Below are 25,686 nucleotides of genomic sequence, written 5' to 3'. Positions count from 1 at the left end.
GTGCGCATGCCGTCCGCACTTTGCACTTACTCTGCAGAGAGGCGGAGTCTGCGGTCACATGACCGCACCTGCAGCAATTCTTTTAATTCTTTAAATATTTTTATTATTTAACTTGGGTAACCTCTTCTAGGTCCAGTAGAAGCTACTGGAGGATTTTTTCCCTATTATGTTGGAGTTATCTGGAGTTTGGTTTAACCCCTTAAGGACCAGGCCATTTTACACCTTAGGACCAGAGCGTTTGACCACTGTCACTTTAAATATTAATAACTCTGGAATGCTTTTAGTTATCATTCTGATTCCAAGATTGTTTTTTCGTGACATATTCTACTTTAACATAGTGGTAAAATTTTGTGGTAACTTGCATCCTTTCTTGGTGAAAAATCACAAAATTTGATGAAAAATTTGAAAATTTAGCATTTTTCTAACTTTGAAGCTTTCTGCTTGTAAGGAAAATGGATATTCAAAATATTTTTTTTTTTTAAATTCACATTTCCAATATGTTTATGTTTGCATCATAAAATTGACGTGTTTTTACTTTTGGAAGACACCAGAGTGCTCCAAAGTTCAGCAGCACTTTTCCAATTTTTCACCAAATTATGAACCTCGCTTTTTTTCAGGGACCAGTTCAGGTTTGAAGTGGATTTGAAGTGTCTTCATATTAGAAATACCCCACAAATGACCCCATTAGAAAAACTATACCCCCAAAGTATTCAAAATGACAATCAGTAAGTGTTTTAACCCTTTAGGTGTTTCACAGGAATAGCAGCAAAGTGAAGGAGAAAATTCACAATCTTCATTTTTTACACTCGCATGTTCTTGTAAACCCAATTTTTTAATTTTTACAAGGGGTAAAAGGAGAAAATGTATACTTATATTTGTAGCCCAATTTCTCTCGCGTAAGGACATATCTCATATGTCTATGTAAATTGTTCGGCGGGTGCAGTAGAGGGCTCAGAAGCGAAGGAGCGACAAGGGGATTTTGGAGAGTACGTTTTTCAGAAATGGTTTTTGGGGGGCATGTTGCATTTAGAAAGCCCTTATGCACCATAAGGGCTTCCTAAATGCAACATGCCCCCCAAAAACCATTTCTGAAAAAAAACAGCCAAAAAAAAAAACACATGGCATACCATTTTGGAAACTAGACCCCTTGGGGAATGTAACAAGGAATAAAGTGAGCCTTAATACCCCACGGGTGTTTCACGACTTTTGCATATGTAAAAAAAAAAAAATAAATAAATAAAATTCTTTTCACAAAAATGTGTGTTTCCCCCCCAAATTTCACATTTTTGCAAGGGTTTATAGCAGAAAATACCCCCCAAAATTTGTAACCCCATCTCTTCTGAGTATGGAGGTACCCCATAAGTGGACCTGACGTGAACTATGGGCGAACTACAATGCTCAGAAGAGGAGGAGCACCATTGAGCTTTTGGAAAGAGAATTCGTTTGGAATGGTAGTCAGGGGCCATGTGCATTTACAAAGCCCCCCCGTGGTGCCAGAACAGTGGACCCCCTCCCACATGTGACCCTATTTTGGAAACTACACCCCTCACAGAATTTAATAAGTGGTGCAGTGAGCATTTACACCCCACTGGCGTTTGACAGATCTTTGGAACAGTGGGCTGTGCAAATGGAAAATAAAATTTTTCATTTTCACGGATCACTGTTCCAAAAATCTGTCAGACACCTGTGGGGCGTAAATGCTCACTGTACCCCTTATTACATTACATGAGGGATGTAGTTTCCAAAATGGGGTCACATATGGGGGGGGGTCCATTGTTCTGGTACCATGGGGGCTTTGTAAACACAAGTGGCCTTCAATTCCGGACAAATTTTCTCTTCAAAATCCCAATGGCGCTCCTTCTCTTCTGAGCATTGTAGTGCACCCATAGAGCACTTTACATCCACATATGGGGTATGCTCTTACTCAGAAGAAATTGGGTTACAAATTTTGGGGGGCTTTTTTTATTTTCCCTTGTGAAAATGAAAAATTTAGGGTAACACCAGCATTTTAGTGAAAACATTTTTTTTTTTCATTTTCCCATCCAACTTTAATGAAAATTTGTCAAACACCTGTGGGGTGTTCAGGCTCACTATACCCCTTGTTACGTTCTGTGAGGGGTCTCGTTTCCAAAATGGGGTCACATGTGGGTATTTATTTTTTTGCGTTTATGTCAGAACCGCTGTAAAATCAGCCACCCCTGTGCAAATCAGCAATTTAGGCCTCAAATGTACATGTTGTGCTCTCACTCCTGAGCCTTGTTGTGCGTCCGCAGAGCATTTTACGCCCACATATGGGGTATTTCCGTACTGAGGAGAAATTGCGTTACAAATTTTGGGGGTCTTTTTTTCTTTTTACCTCCCGTATTCTACGCCAGTGATTCCCAAACAGGGTGCCTCCAGCTGTTGCTAAACTCCCAGCATGCCTGGACAGTCAGTGGCTATCCGGAAATGCTGTGAGTTGTTGTTTTGCAACAGCTGCAGGCTCTGTTTTGGAAACGCTGCCATACAATACGTTTTTTATTTTTATTAGGGGGACAGTGTAAGGGGGTGTAAATGTAGTGTTTTACCCTTTATTATGTGTAAGTGTAGTGTAGTGTAGTGTAGTGTTTTTAGGGTACGTTCACACAGGCGGAGGTTTACAGTGAATTTACCGCTAGGAGTTTGCGCTGCTGAGAAAAATTTGCCGCAGCTCATACTTGAAGCAGAAAACTTACTGTAAACCCGCCAGTGTGAATGTACCCTGTACGTTCACATGGGGGGGCAAACCTCCAGCTGTTTCAAAACTACAACTCCCAGCATGTACTGACAGACCGTGCATGCTGGGAGTTGTACTTTTGCAACAGCTGGAGGCACACTGGTTGGAAAACCTTCAGTTAGGTTATGTTACCTAACTCAGTATTTTCCAACCAGTGTGCCTCCAGCTGTTGCAAAACTTCAACTCCCAGCATGCACTCATCGACGAAAGGCATGCTGGGAGATGTAGTTATGCAACAGCTGGAGGGATCGCAACAACAACTCCCAGCATGCAGAGACAGCTGTTTGCTGTTTAGGCATGCTGGGAGTTGCAGTTTTGCAACATCTGGAGAGCTATAGTTTAGAGACCACTGCACAGTGGTCTCCAAACTGTGGACCTCCAGATGTTGCAAAACTACAACTCCCAGCATGCCCAGACAGCAAACTGCTGTGTGGGCATGCTGGGAGTTGTAGTTTTGCAAGATCTGGAGGTGCACAGTATAGAGATTACTTTGCAGTGGTCTCAAACTGTAGACCTCCAGCTGTTGCAAAACTGCAACTCCCAGCAAGCCTAAACAGCTCTCTGGGCATGCTGGGAGTTGTAGTTTTGCAACATCTGGAGGGTTACAGTTTAGAGACCACTATAGTGGTCTCAGACTGTAGCCCTCCAGATGTTGCTAAGTAACTCACCGGCTTCCGTCGGATCCAGGAAGCTGCGTCGCAGTCCTCTTCTTCCGCCGATCGTCGCCCGCTGCCGTCGCCGATGGGTAAGTGGATCTTCGGCGCCGATCCCTGTCGGTTTCCCCATCCTGCCCCGCCTATTGTGGGTGGGCAGAACGGGGAAACCGAAAGTAAACTCCTCCGCCCCCGATCTGCTATTGGTGGTCGCGTCTAGACCACCAATAGCAGAGATAGGAGGGGTGGCACCTCTGCCACCTCACTCCTATCGCTACAGGGGGATCATGGGTGTCTAGGACACCCGCGATCCCCCTTCTATTCCGGGTCAACGGGTCACCATAGACCCATTATGACCCGGAATCGGCGCAAATCGCAAGTGTGAATTCACTTGCGATTTGCGCCGATCGCCGACATGGGGGGGTCTAATGACCCCCCTGGGCATTTGCGCGCGGCGGGGACCGAAATTCCCAAGGGCGTAGAGGTACGCCCTTGGTCCTTAAGTACCAGGGAGCAAAGGCGTACCTGTACGTCCTTGGTCATTAAGGGGTTAAACTCCCAGAAGTGGGTGTGCCTTCTCTAGGAAGGCTGTATAAAAGCCTGGGAGTAGCCTCAGTTCAGTCTCTTTGGAATCTGCAGCTTGCTCTGACACTACTGCTTATTGCTTTGTGCTGTCAGTTGCTTCTGTAACTATCTTCTTATATATCTCAGCGTGTTACCCCTTCTTTTTCCTTGTACAGGTTCTTTTGTGGTTATTTATTTCCTACTAATGAAAGAATTTTTTTTTTTTTAATAATCTCTCTTTTATTGATGTCTTCAAGAGAGTCTAGCGTGTCTCATCCCCGTAAATCTTTGGATAAAATACATAATGTATCCTGTAAAAAATCCAACATACCATCACCGGATGATATTGAATACACCACTTGTGGTTCTTGTCGACCTCTTCCCGCACTTCCTCCAGCTGGTGAACCAGATATCAGGGACGTCTATGTCTGAGTCAAGGACTTTGTAGCAGGTTCCATAAAGGACCTGAAATAATCCCTTTCTATTCCCAGAAAACGCTCCCGATACAGTCACCCCTCTCCTGCTCCCATGGAAGTGGATGACGGCGAAGATAGAAAGACTTCCTCTATGAGGATATAATGGAGGATACCTCAACATTTTTCTTTCTGCCAGAGAAAACACAAAAATTGTTTGTACAGGCGGATTCTCACCATAAATCTAAGGAGGATGCCCCTTCTACCTCCAGAGTTTTAGGTCCTTTCAGGTGGACGATGTTCTGTCTGCACTTATGTCTGCAGAGTGGGAGAAACCGGACAGAGCTCCGGTAATCTCAAAAAGATATAAAATTATGTTTCCCCTTGACCAGTCCCAGTGTAAGATCTGGGTTAACCCCCCTAAGGTGGACATGGCTATTGCCAAAATGCCCAAGAGGACAGTTCTTCCTGCTGAGGATGGATCTAATCTGAGAGATCCTTTAGACCGTAAAATGGAGATTGTACCTAAATGTACGTCCTGGTGCGTTAAGTACCACCGCACCAGGACGTACATTTACGTCCTGCGTCCTTAAGGGGTTAAGGTACTTGAACCGTCACTTTCAAAAAAGAAAGTTCAAAATGGAGACTATAAGGTCAGTCAGACCTCTTCTATCCAGAGGGGAATACATGGCATCTTTGGACCTGAAAGATGCTTATTTCCATTTTCCAATACATCAGGAATCACGGAAATTCCTAAGGATTGCTGTCAGAATCCGAGGGGTTCTGTTCCATCTTCAATTCAAAGTCCTCCCATTCGGGATCACCTCTGCTCCATTTGTGTTCACCAAGGTGGGGTCCTCCATGATGACGGTTCTAAGGTTGTCAGGGATAAGAGTTATCCCATACCTAGACGACTGGCTTCTAATAGCCAAGTCAGAATTGACTCTACTGGACCATGTTCAGATTACCTTAGAGTTGCTCCAGAGCTTGGGTTGGTTAGTCAACTGGGACAAATCAGATTTGATCCCGACCACGTCCAAACAATTTCTCGGTTTCATCCTAGATTCTGTAGAGCTGAAACTGTACCTCTCTGGACCCAGGAAGGATCGTATTCTCAGAGGATATTGCTTCCTAAGAACACCTCGCAGGGTCTCCCTCAGAACCCTAATGAGTTTTCTAGGTCTATTGTCATCAGCAGCGGAAGCAGTTCCCTGGGCTCTGTGGCACATTAGACCCTTACAGTCAGAAGTTCTACGCATCTGGAACTGGACAATTTCAGGTTTGGACTCCCTACATATTCTTTCAACCACTACCAGACAGTCCCTCCTTTGGTGGGCAGACCTGAAAGACTGTCTGTCTCTAGAAGATCCAGTTTGGACAATTGTTACCACAGATGCCTCGGGCACAGGGTGGGGAGCCCACATGATGGATGTCACGGTCTCAGGAACATGGAGCCCAGAGGAGATGGACCTTGCCTCCAACACAAAGAAGCTGAGAGCCATATTCTATGCCCTCAGGAAATTCGAACATCACCTTTCCGGAGCTGCGGTTCGGATTCAATCGGACAATATGGCCTTGGTGTTCTACATCAACAAACAGGGAGGTACCAAATCCCGCACACTTCTCCAGGAAGTGGGGAAAATCTTCAATTGGGCGGAAACAAGGGTAACAAGGTTATCCGCAGTCCATATCAGAGGAGTCCAGAATACTTTGGCGGATCGCCTGAGCCGTCTGAGCACAGTTCCGGGGGAATGGTCCCTATGTCCACTAATGTTTCAGCAGATTTGCCAACTCTGGGGTCTTCCGGACATCGACTTGATGGCGACCAAATACAACAGGAAGCTTCCTCGCTTCTGCTCCCTTTACATGGAGGATCACCCTTGGGCAGTGGATGCGATGTCGATCCCATGGAACTTCAGACTGGCGTACATTTCAGGCCTCAGTAATAGCAATAATTCCATTCTGGCCAAAAAGATCCTGGTTCTCCCTCCTCATGATGCTGAGTCAGGGAACATTCTGGGGACTCCCTCTGAGGCACAATCTGGTAGCCCAGGGCAACCAACTCTGCCACAACTTAACATCTCTCAATCTGACGGCTTGGAGGTTGATAGGTCCATATTAAAAGCCAAGGGTTTTTCGGACAATATATTGGACACACTGTCCCACTCAAGGAGTGTGGCGACCAATAAAACATATGCCAGACTAAAGAGTTTTTTCCGGTTGGTGCACTGCTTGGCAGCTCGACTCTTCTTCTCCTTCAATACCGCAAATGCTTGAATTTCTTCAAGATGGATTCGACAGGGGCCTGTCAACCCAACACCCTGAAGGTTCAAATAACCGCTATGTCAGCTTTTTTGGGGAAAAAGCTCTTTCACATTCCACAGGTTGGAAGCTTTATTAAGGCAGCCTCTAGACTGCGCCCAAGAATTGTTAGGCCTGTTGCTACCTGGGACTTGGGTCTAGTCCTTAAACATATACGTTTTTCTCCTTTCAAGCCTTTACAGGATGTGAACATCAAGTTCCTCTCCATGAAAGTCAGCTTCCTTCTTGCAATTACCACTGCCAAGAGACTTGGAGAACTTCAAGCTTTCTCCTCAGCTGAGCCCTACACTATATTTCTACCGGACAGAGTCCTTTTAAGGTACTTACCTGATTTTTCTCCTAAAGTCTCTTCTTTTTCTAACAGAAATCAGTTGATTTCCTTACCAAAATATATTCCTGATTCTTCCGCTGGGGAAGAAGACCATCTTAAAAATTTGGACTTGGTCAGGGCTCTTCAGGTGTATATAGAAAGAACTGCCACTTTCAGGAAGGAAGAAAACCTATTTGTGGTTTTTCAGGGTCCAAATAAGGGGAAAAAAGCCTCTAAGCCCACGTTGGCCCCTTGGATATGTGAATGCATCAAGGATGCTTATTGTGTTGCTGATTTGGAACCTCCAAAGTTCACAGCTCACTCTACCAGGGCCTTAGCTACCTCCTAGGGCTGAGCGAGGCTCAGTTCCCTTGGAACATATTTGTCAGAGTGCCTCTTGGAGCACTCTACCTTCTTTAAACATTACAAGATGGACTGTTCATCTTCTGTTGATTTTTCCTTTACAAGGTCTATTATTAATTCTGTTAATATTTGATCCCACCCTTCTTTCGGGTACTATGTAAATCCCCATCATTGTGCTGCTGGTCAGACGATAGGGAATAGTGAATTTAAGTAGTTCATTTGTTTTCCCTTAGTCTGACAGCAGCACAAGGCTCCCTCCCTGATTATAATCTGTTGTTTTTCTGTACTATATATTAAACTCAAAGGGGGCCCATTGTAGGGGGGTTTTATGCCCCAGGGGGCGTTTCTCTAATTAGTTTTTTTCATTAAAAATTCCTGGGTCCTGCAGCTCACAGGGGCGGAGATACACACCCATCATTTTGTTGCTGTCAGACTAAGGGAAAACTAATTAACTACTTAAATTTACTATTATACACACATGGCCATCATACACAGCTTCTATATACACTGCCACTATATAGACACACACTGCCACTGTATATACACACACATCCATCATAAATATATACACTGCCTCTATATACACACACTGCCCCTTTATACACACATGGCCATCACACACACACACAGCTTCTATATGCATATACACTGCCACTATATAGACACACACTGCGATCATACACACATATACAACCACTATATACACATACACTGCCACTGTATATACACATACAGCCATCATAAATATATACACTGCCTCTGTATACACATACACTGCCACTGTATATACACACACAGCCATCATAAATATATACACTGCCACTTTATACACACATGGCCATCATACACAGCTTCTATATACACACACTGGGGGACATGTATTATTGCCTTTAGACTACTTTTCATGTCTACAGATTTTGCGCAATTGCACTTTTTTTTTGCACTGCAATACTACAACTACTCCCATCATGGGACAGAATCTGTCCCGTGATGGTAGTAGTTGTAGTACCGCAGCGCTGAAGGACAGCTCCTGCACATCTCCCGGCTGCAGGACTCTATTGGGACTGGTATAACTACTACTCCCATCATGGACAGACTCCATGATGGGAGATGTAGTCCTGGGGCTGAGGTGCAGATCGCAGCAGGTCATTCTCTAGAGACCCACAGCGATCCGCATTTATTAACTTAATAATCCGGCGGTACATGCGGCTCCACTGCGCTGCTGCCGACTCCTGTATACACTGTCATAATTCATAATCCCCACCGCCGGGAGAGGGGAGCTCTGATTGGTGAAAAGCAATTAACCAATCAGAGCTCCCCGTCTCCCGGCGGGGATTATGAATTATAAGAACTGTATATAGGAGTCGGCGTGCAGCGCAGTGTAGCCGCATGTACCGCTGGCTTGTATAGTTAATAAATGCGGATCGCAGCAGGTCGCTGGAAAATGATCTGCTGCGATCTGCCCCTCTGCCCTTGGACTACTACTCCCATCATGGGACAGTCTGTAGTATTGCGTTCCTGCTGAGGGATTGCACTTGCGCATTCCCCAGCTGCGGGACATTTAGAACTACTACTCCCATCATGGACAGACTCTGTCCATGATGGGAGTTGTAGTCCAGGGGTTGAGGTGCAGATCGCACCGGGTCATTCTGCAGAGACCCGCTGCAATCCGCATTTATTAACTGTAAAAGTCGGCGGTACATGCAGCTATATCACGCTGCCACCGGCTTCTATATACACTGTCATAATTCATAATCCCCGCTGCCAGGAGAGGAGAGCTCTGATTGGTCAATAGCTATCCACCAATCAGAGCTCCCGTCTCCCGGCGGGAATTATGAAAACTGTATATAGGAGCCGGTGGCAGCACGATGTAGCCGCATGTACCACCAGCTTTTTAATTTAAATGCGGATCGCAGCAGATCATTCTGTAGATCTGCTGCGATCCGCATTGCATAATGCCATTGACGGCAGATTGCACAGGTCCTTTGCGCATTCCGCCGTTTAAAAACGCCTGCGCGGCATCGCACGGGTGGACCAATCACAGTGAATGAGCTGACTGGGGGTAAAGTTTATTTCCCCAGCTCTGCTGGGTGGGTACCCAGGTGGGGGTAGCGTATTCCTTGCCGGTGATGGTAGCTTGGTATGCAGGCCAGCAGCGTGAGGACGGAGCCCAGGGGAGAGTCCGTAGAGTAATGCAGAGGTATAGGAGAAAAAAGCTGCAATGGCGCTCCCAAGGAAATAACCCGAAGTCATGGGTATTGGTGAAAAATAAATGAATAATTTATTCTTACAGCATAAGAAATCAAAGAGAATAATAAATATAAAGCAAGACGCGTTTCAAGAGTCACAGCTCCCTTTTTCAATTGCAGGTGGTTGCTGTATACAGCAACCACCTGCAATTGAAAAAGGGAGCTGTGACTCCCGAAACGCGTCTTGCTTTATATTTATTATTTTCTTTGATTTCTTATGCTGTAAGAATAAATTATTCATTTGTCTGCTCAACAGTTGGAGGCACACGAGTTGGCGGCTGCGGCGGTGGGTAAGTGGAGAAGGCGGCGGCGGCATCAGAGGCAGCAGTGAAACTACAACCCCCAGCATGGCCAGACAGCCTTTGGCTGTCTGGGCATGCCGGGAGTTGTAGTTTTGCTTCATCTGGAGGGCCGCAGTTTGGAGACCACTGTGCAGTGGTCTCCAATCTGTGCTCTTCCAGATGTTGCAAAACCAAAACTCCCAGCATGCCCAGACAGTCCAAGCATGCTGGAAGTTGTAGTGCTGTAACATCTAGCCCTTCAGATGTTGCCGAACTACAATTCCCAGCATGCCTGGGCATGCTGAGAGTTGTAGTTTTGCAACATCTGGAGGGCTATAGTTTGGACACCACTACATAGTGGTCTCCAAACTGTTCTCCTCCAGTTGTTGCAAAACTACAATGCTCAGCATGCCCTTCGGCTGCCTGGGCATGCTGGGAGTTGTAGTTTTGCAACAAATGGAGGCACACTGGTTGGGTAAAATTGTCTGTTTCTTAACTCAGTGTTTCCCTACCTGTGTGCCTCCAGCTGTTGCAAAACTATAACTTCCAGCATGCACTGACAAACCGTACATGCTGGGAGTTGTAGTTTTGCAACAGCTGGAGGCGCACGGGTTGGGAAACACTGAGTTAAGTAACAAACGCTCAGTGTTTTGCAACCAGTGTGCCTCCAGCTGTTGCTTAAATACAGCCCCCATGATGAGCGTTTTAGTTTAGCAACAATTGGAGGCTCCCTGTTTAGGAACACGCTGCATTATATGCGCTTTTCCCAGGGGAGAGCACAAAAAATGTACTAAACCATATTTCTTGTTTTTCTTTTCTTCTCATTTCAGATGCGTGAATGCGGAGGACTACGTCAGATTCGGTGGACTGCAACAATGACCAGCATTTTTTTTTATTTCAATAAAATGGTTAATGAGGGCTGGGGGAGTGTTTTTTTTTTCAAATAACATTTTTTTTCAATGTGTCATTGTTTTTTTTTAAATTGAATTTTCAGGGTTAGTACTGGAACCCATCTTATAGACGGAATTCATTACTAAGCCGGGGCTTAGCGTTAGCCCCAAAATCAGCTAGCGCTAACCCCCAATTATTACCCCGGTACCCACCGCCACAGGGGTGCCGGGAAGAGCCAGTACCAACAGGCGCAGCGCATCAAAAATGGCGCTCCTGGGCCTAGGCGGTAACAGGCTGGCATTATTTAGGCTGGGGAGAGCCAGTAACAATGGTCCTCGCCCACCCTGGTAACGTCAGGCTGTTGCTGCTTGGTTGGTATCTGGCTGATACCGAAAATAAGGGAAACCCTATGCGTTTTTTTTATTTTTTATAAACAAATAAAAAAAACTTGTGGTTCCCTCATTTTTTCAGTATCAGCCAGATGTTACCAGGGTGGGCGAGGACCATTGTTACTGGCCCTACCCAGCCTAAATAATGCCAGCCTGTTACCGCCTAGGCCCAGGAGCGCCATTTTTGACGCTCCGGGCCTGCAGGTACCGGCTCTTCCCGGAACCCCTTTGGCATTGGATACCCGGGTAATAATTGGGGGTTAGCGCTAGCTGTTTTGGGGGCTAACGCTAAGCCCTGGCCTAATACCGTATTTATCGGCGTATAACACGCACTTTTTAGGCTAAAATTTTTAGCCTAAAGTCTATGTGCGTGTTATACGCCGATACACCCCCAGGAAAGGCAGGGGGAGAGAGGCCGTCGCTGCCCGCTTCTCTCCCCCTGCCTTTCCTGGGGTCTAGAGCCCTGCTGCCGGCCCTTCTCTCCCCCTGGCTATCGGCGCCGCTGCCCGTTCTGTCCCCCTGACTATCAGTGCCGGCCCCCCACTGCCGGGGCAGATAGCCAGGGGGAGAGAAGCGGCGCCGACAGCCAGGAGGAGAGAAGGGGCAGCGGCACCCATTGCCGGTGCCGCTGCCCCGTTGCCTCCCCCCCATCCCCGGTGGCATAATTACCTGTTGCCGGGGTCGGGTTCGCGCTGCTGCAGGCCTCCGGCGTGCGTCCCCTGCGTCGTTGCTATGCACGGCGCGTCGCACTGACGTCATGCGCCGCGCCGTGCAGCGCATAGCAACGACGCAGGGGACGCACGTCGGAGGCCTGCAGTAGCGCGGACCCGACCCCGGCAACAGGTAATTATGCCACCGGGGATGGGGGGAGGCAACGGGGCAGCGGCGCCGGCAATGGGTGCCGTTGCCCCTTCTCTCCTCCGGGCTGTCGGCGCCGCTTCTCTCCCCCTGGCTATCGGCGCCGGCAATGGGGCGCCGGCACTGATAGTCAGGGGGACAGAACGGGCAGCAGCGCCGATAGCCAGGGGGAGAGAAGGGCCGGCAGCAGGGCTCTAGACCCCAGGAAAGGCAGGGGGAGAGAAGCGGGCAGCGACGGCCTCTCTCCCCCTGCCTTTCCTGGGGGTATCGGGGTATAAACGCACACACACGCACCCTCATTTTACTATGGATATTTGGGTAAAAAACTTTTTTTACCCAAATATCCTTGGTAAAATGAGGGTGCGTGTTATAGGCTGGTGCGTGGTATACCCCGATAAATACGGTAATAGATTCTGTCTACAAGATGCCTTCCACTACTAAGCATGAAAATTCAATTATAAAAAAACACAACACATTGAAAAAATATATTTATTTAAAAAAACTCCCCCACAGCCCACGTTAACCCTTTTATTGACATTTTAAAAACAAAACGCTGTTCATCATCGCAGTCCACCAAATCTGACATAGTCCTCCGCATTCACGCATCTAAATTTCGAAGAAAAAAAAACAACAAAAAGTTTTGTACTTTTTTTTTGTTTCCAAACACCAGCAAAAACGCTAGAAAAAAATGCAAGAAAAACTGACAAAACGCAGGAAAAAGCTGGGACAGTTTTTCTGGCGTTTTTGCTGTTGGACAAAAAACATCAATGGAATCCTGGCCTCAAAGCAATAGAGCAAAATCCCTACGTCCACTTTTCCTGTGAGGTGTAGATCAGGTGTACAAATAGAACTGTGTGTAAATTTCGAACTTTGCACAAAATTTATCATGCGCCACAAGTATGGTAAATTTGGTGCAATTGCACCAAATTTAGACCAACAAAAATTATCTAAAAAAGACGTTTACCTACACCAACATTGATACATGTCCCCCACTGCCCCTTTATACACACATGGCCATCATACATACACAGCTTCTTTATACACATACTGCCCCTTTATACACACATACACAGCTTCTATATACACATACTGCCCCTTTATACAAACATGGCCATCATACACACATACACAGCTTCTATATACACATACTGCCCTTTTATACACACATGGCCATCATACACAGCTTCTATATGCATATACACTGCCACTATATAGACACTCACTGCCATCATACACACATACACAGCTTCTATATACACATACTGGGGGACATGTATCATTTCCAGTGTATAATAGAAGTTTTTTACCCCTCTGCTTGTTGTCTAAATTTGGCGCAGCTGCGTTAAATTTATCATTCTTGTGCAGCTACTTTCTTGAATTGCGTTTAAATTTAGAATTCTCCTCAGAGCATAAATTTACACCGCAGCTCTATTTAGTAGGAGCTTTGTCTGCAGCGTATCTGCACCTAAACAGTAATTGTGTCCTCGTTATTAGTTTTAGAATTTTTTTTCTTCATTATGTAGAGTTTTAATCTCACAATAATACCACTTTTTGCACCCAATTATAACACATCAATTATACCAATGTCCATATTCTTCATTTAACATCTGTGACACCCCTGTGCAAATCACCTCAAATGTACATGGTGCACTCTACCTTATGGGCCTTGTTGTGCGCCCACAGAGCACTTTGCGCCAACATATGGGGTATCTCCGTACTCTGGCTAAATTGTGTCCCAAAAAATGGGGATCTTTTTTTTCCCATTTACCTCTTGTGAAAATGTAAAGTATGCGGCAACACCTGCATGTCAGTGTAAATAATTAAATTTTTATACACTAACATACTGGTGTAGACTCCAACTGTTCCTTTTCATAATGGGTAAAAGGAGGAAAAAGCCCCCCAAAATCTGTAAGGCAATTTCTTCCGAGTACAGCGATACCCCATATGTGACCCTAAAATGTTGCCTTGAAATACGACAGGGCTCCAAAGTGAGAGACCGCCATGCGCATTTGAGGCCTAAATTAGGGTTTTGCATAGGGGTGGACATAGGGGTATTCTATGCCAGTGATTCCTAAACAGGGTGCCTCCAGCTGTTGCAAAACTCCCAACATGCCTGGACAGTCAATGGCTGTCCGGCAATACTGGGAGTTGTTGTTTTGCAACAGCTGGAGGCTCCATTTTGGAAACAGTGCCGTAGGAGACGTTCATATTTATTTGGGAGGGGAGGGGGGCTGTGTAGCGGTATGTGTATATATAGTGTTTTTTACTTATTTTATTTGTGTAGTGTAGTGTAGTGTTTTTAGGGTACAGTCACACGGGCGGGGGTTCACAGCGAGTTTTCTGCATCTCAATCTTGCAGCACTCCCTGTAAACCTCTGTCCATGTGAGTGTACCCTGTCCATTCACATTGGGGGGAGGGGGGGGGGGGAACATCCAGCTGTTGCAAAACTACAACTCCGAGCATGCCCTTTGGCTGTCCGTGCATGCTGGGAGTTGTAGTTTTGCAACAGCTGGAGGCACACTGGTTGCGAAACACGGAAACAGACTCAGTGTTTCGCAACCAGTGTGCCTTCAGCTGTTGCAAAAACTTCAAATCTCAGCATGCAGTGACAGCAGAAGGACATGCTGGAACTTGTAGTTATGCAACAGCTGGAGGCATACTGCTACAACTCCCAGCATGCCCTTTGGCAGTCCGTGCATGCTGAGGGTTGTAGTTATGCAACAGCTGAAGGCACACTGGTTGCAAAACACTTGAAAGTTTTTTACTTAACTTAGTGTTTCCAAACCAGTGTGCCTCCAGCTGTTGCACAACTTCAATTCCCAGCATGCCTGGTCTGTCAGTGCATGCTGGGCGTTATAGTTTGGAGGCACAGCTGGAGGCACACGGGTTGGGAAAAAGAGTTAGGAAACGAACAATGTTTCCCAACTAGTGTGCCTCCAGCTGTTGCAAAACTATAATTCCCAGCATGGCCAGACATGCTGGAAGTTGTATATCGGCAACATCTGAAGGGTCAAATGTTGACGAACTACAACTCCCAGCATGCTTGGGCAGTCTGGGCATGCTAGGAGTTGTAGTTTTGCAACAGCTGGAGGTCCACAGTTTGTAGACCACTGTATAATGGTCTCCAATCTGTGGTCTTCCAGATGTTACAGAACTACAACTCCCAGCATGCCTCGACAGAGTGGGCATGCTGAGATTTGTAATTTTGGAACATCTGGAAGAGCACAGGTTGGAGACCATTATACAGTGGTCTCCAAACTGTGGCCCTCCAGATGTTGCAAAACTACAACTCCCAGCATGCCCAGAAAGCCAAAGGCTGTCTGGGTATGCTGGGAGTTGCAGTTTTGAAACTCCCAGAGGCAGCAGTGAGATCGCTTTACGGCGATCTCACTGCTGCCAATGAAGATGCCGCCCTGCTGCTGCAAACTCACTGCCGGGACCGCCTGGAGGACGTCGCTCGCGCCGGGACCGCTCGGGACACCGTACGGCCAGTTAAGTGACGCCGGGGGACAGGTAATGGACACTTAGCAGAGCGGTGTGTGTCCCGATCCCTGTGATCCGGACTCACACACCGCGCTGCTATCAGCTAGTCAGATTTGAGGGGGGGGGGGTGGGGGGCTAATGAAACCTCCTGTGGTCACATGGTAAGATGGCCACCATCTTACCGGACGGCAGGGAAAAGTATAACGGAAAGCAGTAAATTTTAAAAATAAAAGGAGAATGATCTACAGTGTTAAGTGGATTACAAAGCTATTTTAATGTGACGGAGCTTGTTCAGTGATAAGTTATCAAACATTTCCTATGTAAATGTATTAAATTGTTGGATCATAAAATAACAATATACAAGTGATCTAATGAATAACTGAACTGGAAACAAATATTCTATATGCAAATTATTTTAAAAGTGCTTTGGAATAACCAAGGAGTAAAAAGCAATATAAAGCAAACCAAATGAGGAATTGAGATCGGAAAGTAAAAACATTCTGGTGGTTCCTTAGTAGAACTTTTCTTCAGAAATAGAAAGGATTGCTACGTGCAGTTAAAGTTGGCTTATATTTACGGGGAAAAAGACGCACTTGCGTCAAAATTTTTGGTGCAAAGGAAAAGAACGCAGGTAATAAATCCATGTGTACTATAGATGTCACTCCAAGGTACCCTGATTAAGCCACATCTGGACGACATGCTCTACCAAAACGTGCGCAAAAAAATGCGCAAAAAAAAGGGCTTGCGCAAAATTTTGCGCAAAAATATACCCACAAAACAGGGGTAAAATCTTTGATACATGTCCCCCACTGCCCCTTTATACACACATACACAGCTTCTATATACACATACTGCCCCTTTATACACACTTGGCCATCATACACACATACACAGCTTTTATATGCATATACACTGCCACTATATAGACACTCACTGCCATCATACACACATATACAGCCACTATATACACATACACTGCCACTGACACTGTACATACACATACAGCCATCATAAATATATACACTGCCTCTGTATACACATACACTGCCACTGTATATACACACACATCCATCATAACTATATACACTGCCTCTATATACACATACACTGCCCCTTTATACACACAAGACCATCATACACAGCTTCTATATGCATATACACTGCCACTATATAGACACACACTGCCATCATACACACATATACAGCCTCTATATACACATACACTGCCACTGTATATACACACACAGCCATCATAAATATATACACTGCCTCTGTATACACATACACTGCCACTGTATATACACACACATCCATCATAACTATATACACTGCCTCTATATACACATACACTGCCCCTTTATACACACATGGCCATCATACACATACACACAGCTTCTATATGCATATACACTGCCACTATATAGACACTCACTGCCATCATACACACATATACAGCCTCTATATACACATACACTGCCACTGTATATACACACACATCCATCATAAATATATACACTGCCTCTATATACACATACACTGCCCCTTTATACACACATGGCCATCATACACATACACAGCTTCTATATGCATATACACTGCCCCTATATATACACACACTGTCATCATACACACATATACAGCCACTATATACACATACACTGCCACTGTATATACACACACATCTAGGGCTGGGCGGTATACCGGTTCATACAGAATACCAAAATTTTTGGGCTGCACGATATGAATTTTCCCCCATACCGCAATACCGGTATGGCCCCTCCCCCTCCCCCTTGGGAATGAATAATCAGCCCATCGCAGTGCTGTCCCCACATCGGGGAACTAATCATACGTGACCCGCCAGCACTGTTCTACTCCCCCCACCAAATCATGTGTCCCGCCAGCGCTGTTCTGCTCCCCCCCACCAAATCATGTGACCTGCGAGCGCTGTTCTGTTCCCCCCAACCAAATCATGTTACCTGCCAGCGCTGTTCTGCTCCCCCCCCCCCCCATTATCAGCCCAGCGGGGTACTACTCATATGTATCCCGCAAGAACTGCCCTCCTCCTCTTCGTTGGGGGCTGCCGGCGCTGGAACTCACTGTACGCCAGTGGTCTCCAACCTGCGGACCTCCAGATGTTGCAAAACTACAACTCCCAGCATGCCCGGACAGCCAATGGCTGTCCAGGCATACTGGGAGTTGTAGTTTTGCAACAGCTGGAGCACCGCAGGTTTGAGACCACTGCTGTATGCTGTATCCCTATGCCCGGGCTGCAAAAGATAAAGAAAATACACTTTAACTTACCTACGTCTGCTTTACGCTAGGGAATGGAACGTCAGACAGCCGTCAGCCTATCACCGGCTGGAGCGATGTCCCGCCCTGGCCAGTGATAAGCTGAGCCCACTGTCATGTAAGAAGCTGGCTTATCTTTTGCAGCCTGGGCATAGGGATACAGCGTATAGCAGTTGTCTCAAACCTGCGGACCTCCAGCTGTTGCAAAACTACAACTCCCAGCATGCCCAGACAGCCGTTGGCTATTAGAGACCACTGGCGTGCAGTATAGAGTTCCATCGCCGGCGGCCCCCAACAAAGAGGAGGAGGGCAGTGCTTGCGGGTGACATATGTGAGTAGTACCCCGCTGGGCCGACTAATTAATTGGGGGGGAGCAGAACAGCACTGGCAGGTAACATGACTTGGGGGGGGGGGGGGAGCAAAAGAGTGCTTGCAGGTCACATGATTTGTGGTGGGGTGGGGGTGAAAGAAATACCATTATATATCGTGGAACCGCCATACGTTACAAAAATACCGTGATACACATATTTGGTCAAACCGCCCAGCTCTACACACATCCATCATAAATATATACACTGCCTCTATATACACATACACTGCTACTGTATATACACACATCCATCATAAATATATACTCTGCCTCTATATACACTCACTGCCCCTTTATACACACATGGCCATTATACATATACACAGCTTCTATATGCGTATACACTGCCACTATATATACACACACCCATCATACACACATATACAGCCACTATATACACTGCCACTGTATATACAGTCACATCAATCATAAATATATACACTGCCTCTATATACACATACACTGCCACTGTATATACACACACATCCATCATAAATATATACACTGCCTCTATATACACACACTGCCCCTTTATACACACATGTCCATCATACACACATACACAGCTTCTATATGCATATACACTGCCACTATATAGACACACACTGCCATCATACACACATATACAGCCACTATATACACTGCCACTGTATATACAGTCACATCAATCATAAATATATACACTGCCTCTATATACACATACACTGCCACTGTATATACACACACATCCATCATAAATATATACACTGCCTCTATATACACACACTGCCCCTTTATACACACATGTCCATCATACACACATACACAGCTTCTATATGCATATACACTGCCACTATATAGACACACACTGCCATCATACACATATATACAGCCACTATATACACTGCCACTGTATATACAGTCACATCAATCATAAATATATACACTGCCTCTATATACACACATACACTGCTACTGTATATACACACATCCATCATAAATATATACACTGCCTCTATATACACATACACTGCCACTGTATATACACACACATCCATCATAAATATATACACTGCCTCTATATACACATACACTGCTACTGTATATACACTGACATCCATCATAAATATATACACTGCCTCTGTATACACACACTGTCCCTTTATACACACATGTCCATCATACACATACACAGCTTCTATATGCATATACACTGCCACTATATAGACACACATCCATCATACACACATATACAGCCACTATATACACATACACTGCCACTATATAGACACACACTGCCATCATAAATATATACACTGCCTCTATATACACTCACTGCCCCTTTATACACACATGGCCATCATACACATACACAGCTTCTATATGCATATACACTGCCACTATATAGACACACACTGCCATCATACACACATATACAGGCACTGTATACACATACACTGCCACTGTATATACACACACATCCATCATAAATATATACACTGCCTCTATATACACACACTGCCCCTTTATACACACATGGCCATCATACACACATATACATCCACTATATACACATACACTACCCCTTTATACTTTATACACACATGGCCATCATACACACATACACAGCTTCTATATATACACACTGCCCCTTTATACACACACAGCCATCATACACACATACACAGCTTCTATATACACACACTGCCTCTTTATACACACATGGCCATCATACACACATACACAGCTTCTATATACACACACACTGCCCCTTTATACTTTATACACACATAGCCATCACACACACAAACAGATTCTATATACACACACTGCCCCCTTTATACACACATAGCCATCATACACACATATACATCCACTATATACACATACACTGCCCCTTTATACTTTATACACACATGTCCATCATACACACATACACAGCTTCTATATACACACTGCCCCTTTATACACACACAGCCATCATACACACATACACAGCTTCTATATACACACACTGCCCCTTTATACTTTATACACACATGGCCATCATACACAGCTTCTATATATACACACTGCCCCTTTATACACACACAGCCATCATACACACATACACAGCTTCTATATACACACACTGCCCCTTTATACACACATGGCCATCATACACACATACACAGCTTCTATATACACACACTGCCCCTTTATACACACACATAGCCATCATACACAGCTTCTATATACACACACTGCCCCTTTATACTTTATACACACATGGCCATCATACACAGCTTCTATATATACACACTGCCCCTTTATACACACACAGCCATCATACACACATACACAGCTTCTATATACACACACTGCCACTTTATACACACATGGCCATCATACACACATACACAGCTTCTATATACACACACTGCCCCTTTATACACACATAGCCATCATACACACATACACAGCTTCTATATACACACACTGCCCCTTTATACACACATAGCCATCATACACACATACACAGCTTCTATATACACACACTGCCCCTTTATACTTTATACACACATGGCCATCATACACACATACACAGCTTCTATATACACACACTGCCCTTTATACTTTATACACACATGGCCATCATACACACATACACAGCTTCTATATACACACACTGCCCCTTTATACTTTATACACACATGGCCATCATACGCAGCTTCAATATACACACACTGCCCCTTTATACACACATAGCCATCATACACACATACACAGCTTCTATATACACACACTGCCCCTTTATACACACAGCCATCATACACACTTATACATCCACTATACACACATACACTGCCCCTTTATACTTTATACACACATGGCCATCATACACACATACACAGCTTCTATATACACACACTGCCCCATTATACACACATGGCCATCATACACAGCTTCTATATACACACACTGCCCCTTTATACTTTATACACACATGGCCATCATACACACATACACAGCTTCTATATACACACACTGCCCCTTTATACTTTATACACACATGGCCATCATACACACATACACAGCTTCTATATAGACACACTGCCCCTTTATACTTTATACACACATGGCCATCATACACAGCTTCAATATACACACACTGCCCCTTTATACACACATAGCCATCATACACACATACACAGCTTCTATATACACACACTGCCCCTTTATACACACATAGCCATCATACACACTTATACATCCACTATACACACATACACTGCCCCTTTATACTTTATACACACATGGCCATCATACACACATACACAGCTTCTATATACACACTGCCCCTTTATACTTTATACACACATGGCCATCATACACACATACACAGCTTCTATATACACACACTGCCCCTTTATACTTTATACACACATGGCCATCATACACACATACACAGCTTCTATATACACACACTGCCCCTTTATACTTTATACACATGGCCATCATACACACACACAGCTTCTATATACACACACTGCCCCTTTATACACACATGGCCATCATACACAGCTTCTATATACACAAACAGCCCCCATACAAGTAAGTACCTGAGTGCAGTGTAGCTTGCTGCTCCGCTCCTCTATTGCAGAACTGGGCAGGAAGAGGAGGGACACGTGAGCCGACGTCACTGGCCAGCTGCTACTAGCAGGCCCTGCTGGTAACTAAGAGTCGCGCACAGGCATGTCTCATACCAACTGCAGCCCCTGCCATTTTAAAGTGACAGTGTGCTGCCCTCCTCGCAAGAAAGACTGTTGGGGCCAAGTGGGCTCCCCTGAGGGTCCGGGCCCCTTACTGTACCCCCCTGATGGCGGCCCTGTCTGTGTGACCCTATTCTTAAAAGGTTAATTACATTTCAGTATAGAGGTAAAATTAACCAATCAGCAAAGTCTTACCAAGCGAAAATAAAAGCCTGGACTGAACCATTGACTGGTGGGTAAAAATAAACTAGCAGGTCAACAGCAGCAAAATGGATGATATTAAAAGAAATGAGAGCAAGAAGACAAAGCACTTTCCCATCTTTGTTTCAATCATATAGCTACCATCTTTATCATTTTTACTGTGTTTTTGGGGCAGTTTATATGGTCCTGTAGTAGTTCAGTCCTGCTAGGAGCAGTTGCTATGACAACTGTTATGCTGCAGCAGCCATTTTAACTGCCATCCTAGAAACAGCTTAACAACCAGTCGAGCGCCTGTCCTGAGTGCCCCCCAAATGTATGAAGAAGATGCCACTTCTCTCTATGCCCTGGTCTGATAATGTAAGGTGATTACAGATTGCGTACAGGTTTGGGCAGTGTTGGCACAGATGTGAGCGCTCCCATTACACCAAATATCTACAGTCTAGGACAGTGTTTCCCAACCAGTGTGTCTTCAGCTGTTGTAAACTACAACTTTCAGGGTGCCCAAACAACAGAAGGCTGTCTGGGCATGTTGGGAGCTGCAGTTTTGCAAAAGCTGGAGATGGGTTGGAATTCTACTTGTTTTTTTGGGGCAAAAACACCAAGAAAAACACCAATTCTGCCGCATGGCGTTTTTTAGGCCAAAAAATGCTGTGGCCAGATGTTAGCTGTAAATCAATGAGAAATTGCAAAATTCTTATTCCACTTGGCATTTTTTACTTTGGCGTGTTTTTTTTTTATACTTTTGGCGTTTTTCCACTCTTTTTTGGCGTTTTTCAGATCGTTGGTAATTGCAGCATGTTGAGCCACTGGCATTTTTTTTTTGTCAAAATCATGGCGTTTTTCTCCCATTGAAGTCTATGGGAGTGAATAAAATTTCCAAGAAAAACGATATGCGGGTTTTAACTTTGGCGTTTTTTCATGCGGTTTTCATTCTTTTTTGGACTTTAGCGATCCAAAAAAGTGATGGAGATACCTTTTTTAATAAAATTTCATGAGTACCATTAAAAAAAATAAAAAAGATACAATAGTAAAGGAAAAAATTGTATCTAACGAAATGTATCTTTTTTATAATAACATTTTCCTCTGGACAGGTTTTGAGAGGAAAAGTTGCTGAGTTGCCCATAGCAACCAATCAGATCGCTTCTTTCATTTTTAACAAGGCTTCTGAAAAATGGAAGTAGTAATCTGATTGGTTGCTATGGGCAACTCAGCAGATTTTCCTCTGGACAGGTTTTGATAAATCTCCCCCTATGTGTTTTTCACTTTTTTTTTCTTTTTTCTTTTTTACATTTTTTAGGTAGTACTACTACTCCCAGCATAGAAAACACTGTTCCAGTTAGTACCTGTACTAATTGACAGATTGCCTGTTGTGATCCTCCTGTATAATTACTAGATGCAGCGGCCGCTCTTCTATGGTCCCCTACACTGCCGTATATATACACCTATTCATATTTCCCGCAGAGAGCTGTGATTGGCCAGATGGTTCCAGCCAATCACAGCTCTCTGTGGGAAATCGGAATATGCGTATATATACGGCCGCTGCATCTATACATTATACAGGAGGATCACAGCGGGTGTCAGGAGGAGTGATACCCGCTGTGATCTTTCCTTACCTGCAGGTACTACTACTCCCAACATGGAGCACACTCTGCTCACTGCTGGGAGATGTAGTACCTGCATTAATAGACAGATCGCAGTGAGTGTCAGAAGTTACACTCGCTGCGATCTGTCTATTAATGCAGGTACTACAGCTCCCAGCATGGAGCAGAGTCTGCTCCATGTTGGGAGTAGTAATACTTGCAGTTAAGGACACATCACAGTGGATGTCACTACTGGCACCTGATGTGATCGTCTTGTCTATTGCAGAGATGGAGCGGCTGTATACAGCACTCGCATGTCTGCTCTGTACTCCGGCCACTCAATCATTGATATTTCCCTCAGAGCTGTGATTGACTGCAACCATCCGGCCAATCACCACTCTGGGTGGGAAATATGAATGAGTGATGTTCTATTCCCATCACTGGCCGGAGTACAGAGCAGAGATGTTAGTGCTGTGTAGAGCTGCATCTCTGCTATATAATGGACGATCGCATCGGGTGTCAGGACTGAGACCTGGGGCGATATGTCTATTACTACAGGTATTACTGCTCCCATCATGGAACACTCTGTTCCATGCTAGGAGTAGTAGTACTACCTAAAAAATGTAAAAAATAGAGAAAAAAAAGTGAAACACACACACTTTATTAAACATTAATTCAAATTTAGTTATACAAAATTTAGATTTCGTTAAATAATTTTTTTGCCATCACTACTGCATCTTTTTTTTTTTTTTTGGTACCAAACTAATTTTGGATACCAAAAAAAAAAAGAAAAACCAAAAGGTGCCAAGAATGCAATTTCCACACAAATGAAAAAAAAACAAAAAAAAAAAACGACAAATGCAGGACATTGCACTGGCGCTTTTTCAGGCGTTTTTATCAACCCAAAAAACGCAGGACAAAAAAAACAAGTATAAACTTAGCCTTACACTGGTAGGGAAATACTGGTCTTAAAATTGGCAGAGTGGAATACTAAGCACACACACACACACACACACATATATATATATATATATATATATATATTGCTATCTACTTAATATATATGGAAATATAGATATGTATAAAGTGTAGTGTAATGTAGAACAAAACCATGTCAAAGCACCTCTCAGTAAGGTAACACCTGATTGGCTGATGAAACAAAGAGACCATTAGAACATTGGCTGCTGACATCACAGTAGGGCAGCTGGTGACATCATCATAACAGACATGATACGTAGCCAGATGAACAGAAAAATCTCTCATTTGCTCACTAGAGTTTAGCAGAGACACATGTCAGAGCCCATTGCCCATTGCTGTAGTTTTCTAGTGACTTTATCGTCTTTTTCCATTGTCATAAAATGAAGTAAACAAAGAAAAAATAATTTAGTGGAGAAAGGAGAAGATGGAAGAGAGCTGAACGGAGACCAGAACAGTGGAAACCGTGTCCAGGAGCCGCCCAGTACAACTAAGGTACAGAGAAAGAAAAGGTTATTACATTCCTGCTAAATATCTGGGCCTGAATGACCTAAAAGAGAAAGAAAACTTCCAGCAAAGAAGAGAGAAGTGTAAGTGGCCTTCAAGGACCCTGCTACATCCATCTGATGGGCAGCACAGGTAGGAGGACATCATGGAAGAGCTAGAATTGTCTATCACTTTTACCACAGGACTCCAGGTTACAGCCACAATAGGCCAGATTTACTATTGCAAGGGGGCCAAATTGACTGGTGCCATATTTAGGGTAGGTTCACACGTACAGGATCTGCTACATATTTTCAGTGGCTGATTTTGCTACCCATTGACCTCAGTATATGTAGCAGATCCTGTACATATTATGAGTTTTATACACTTTTCAGGTGCATTCCAAAAAGGGGGAGTGGTTTAATAAAAAGGTGGTCTGACCTAGGCTGCGGCATCATGCGCTAAAAATGCACCAAACTTCTGGAGTAAATTTCTGCTACAGTTTAAATGGGTTATCCAGGGTTA

General features: G+C 44.5%; 1 protein-coding gene across 1 annotated transcript in view; it reads left to right on the top strand.

Moving 5' to 3' along the window:
• Positions 1–25,686, top strand: part of LOC130356605 (uncharacterized) — a 1,200,575-nt gene that overhangs the window by 596,978 nt on the left and 577,911 nt on the right. The window contains exon 4 of the mRNA XM_056558369.1: positions 25,068–25,317. The gene's annotated coding sequence lies outside the window, so the exon portion shown is untranslated. The remainder of the gene's footprint in view (positions 1–25,067; positions 25,318–25,686) is intronic.

Source organism: Hyla sarda, chromosome 2 (assembly GCF_029499605.1).
Source record: "Hyla sarda isolate aHylSar1 chromosome 2, aHylSar1.hap1, whole genome shotgun sequence".
Lineage (NCBI taxonomy): Eukaryota > Metazoa > Chordata > Amphibia > Anura > Hylidae > Hyla > Hyla sarda.
This window is presented reverse-complemented; position numbering and strand designations above follow the sequence as displayed.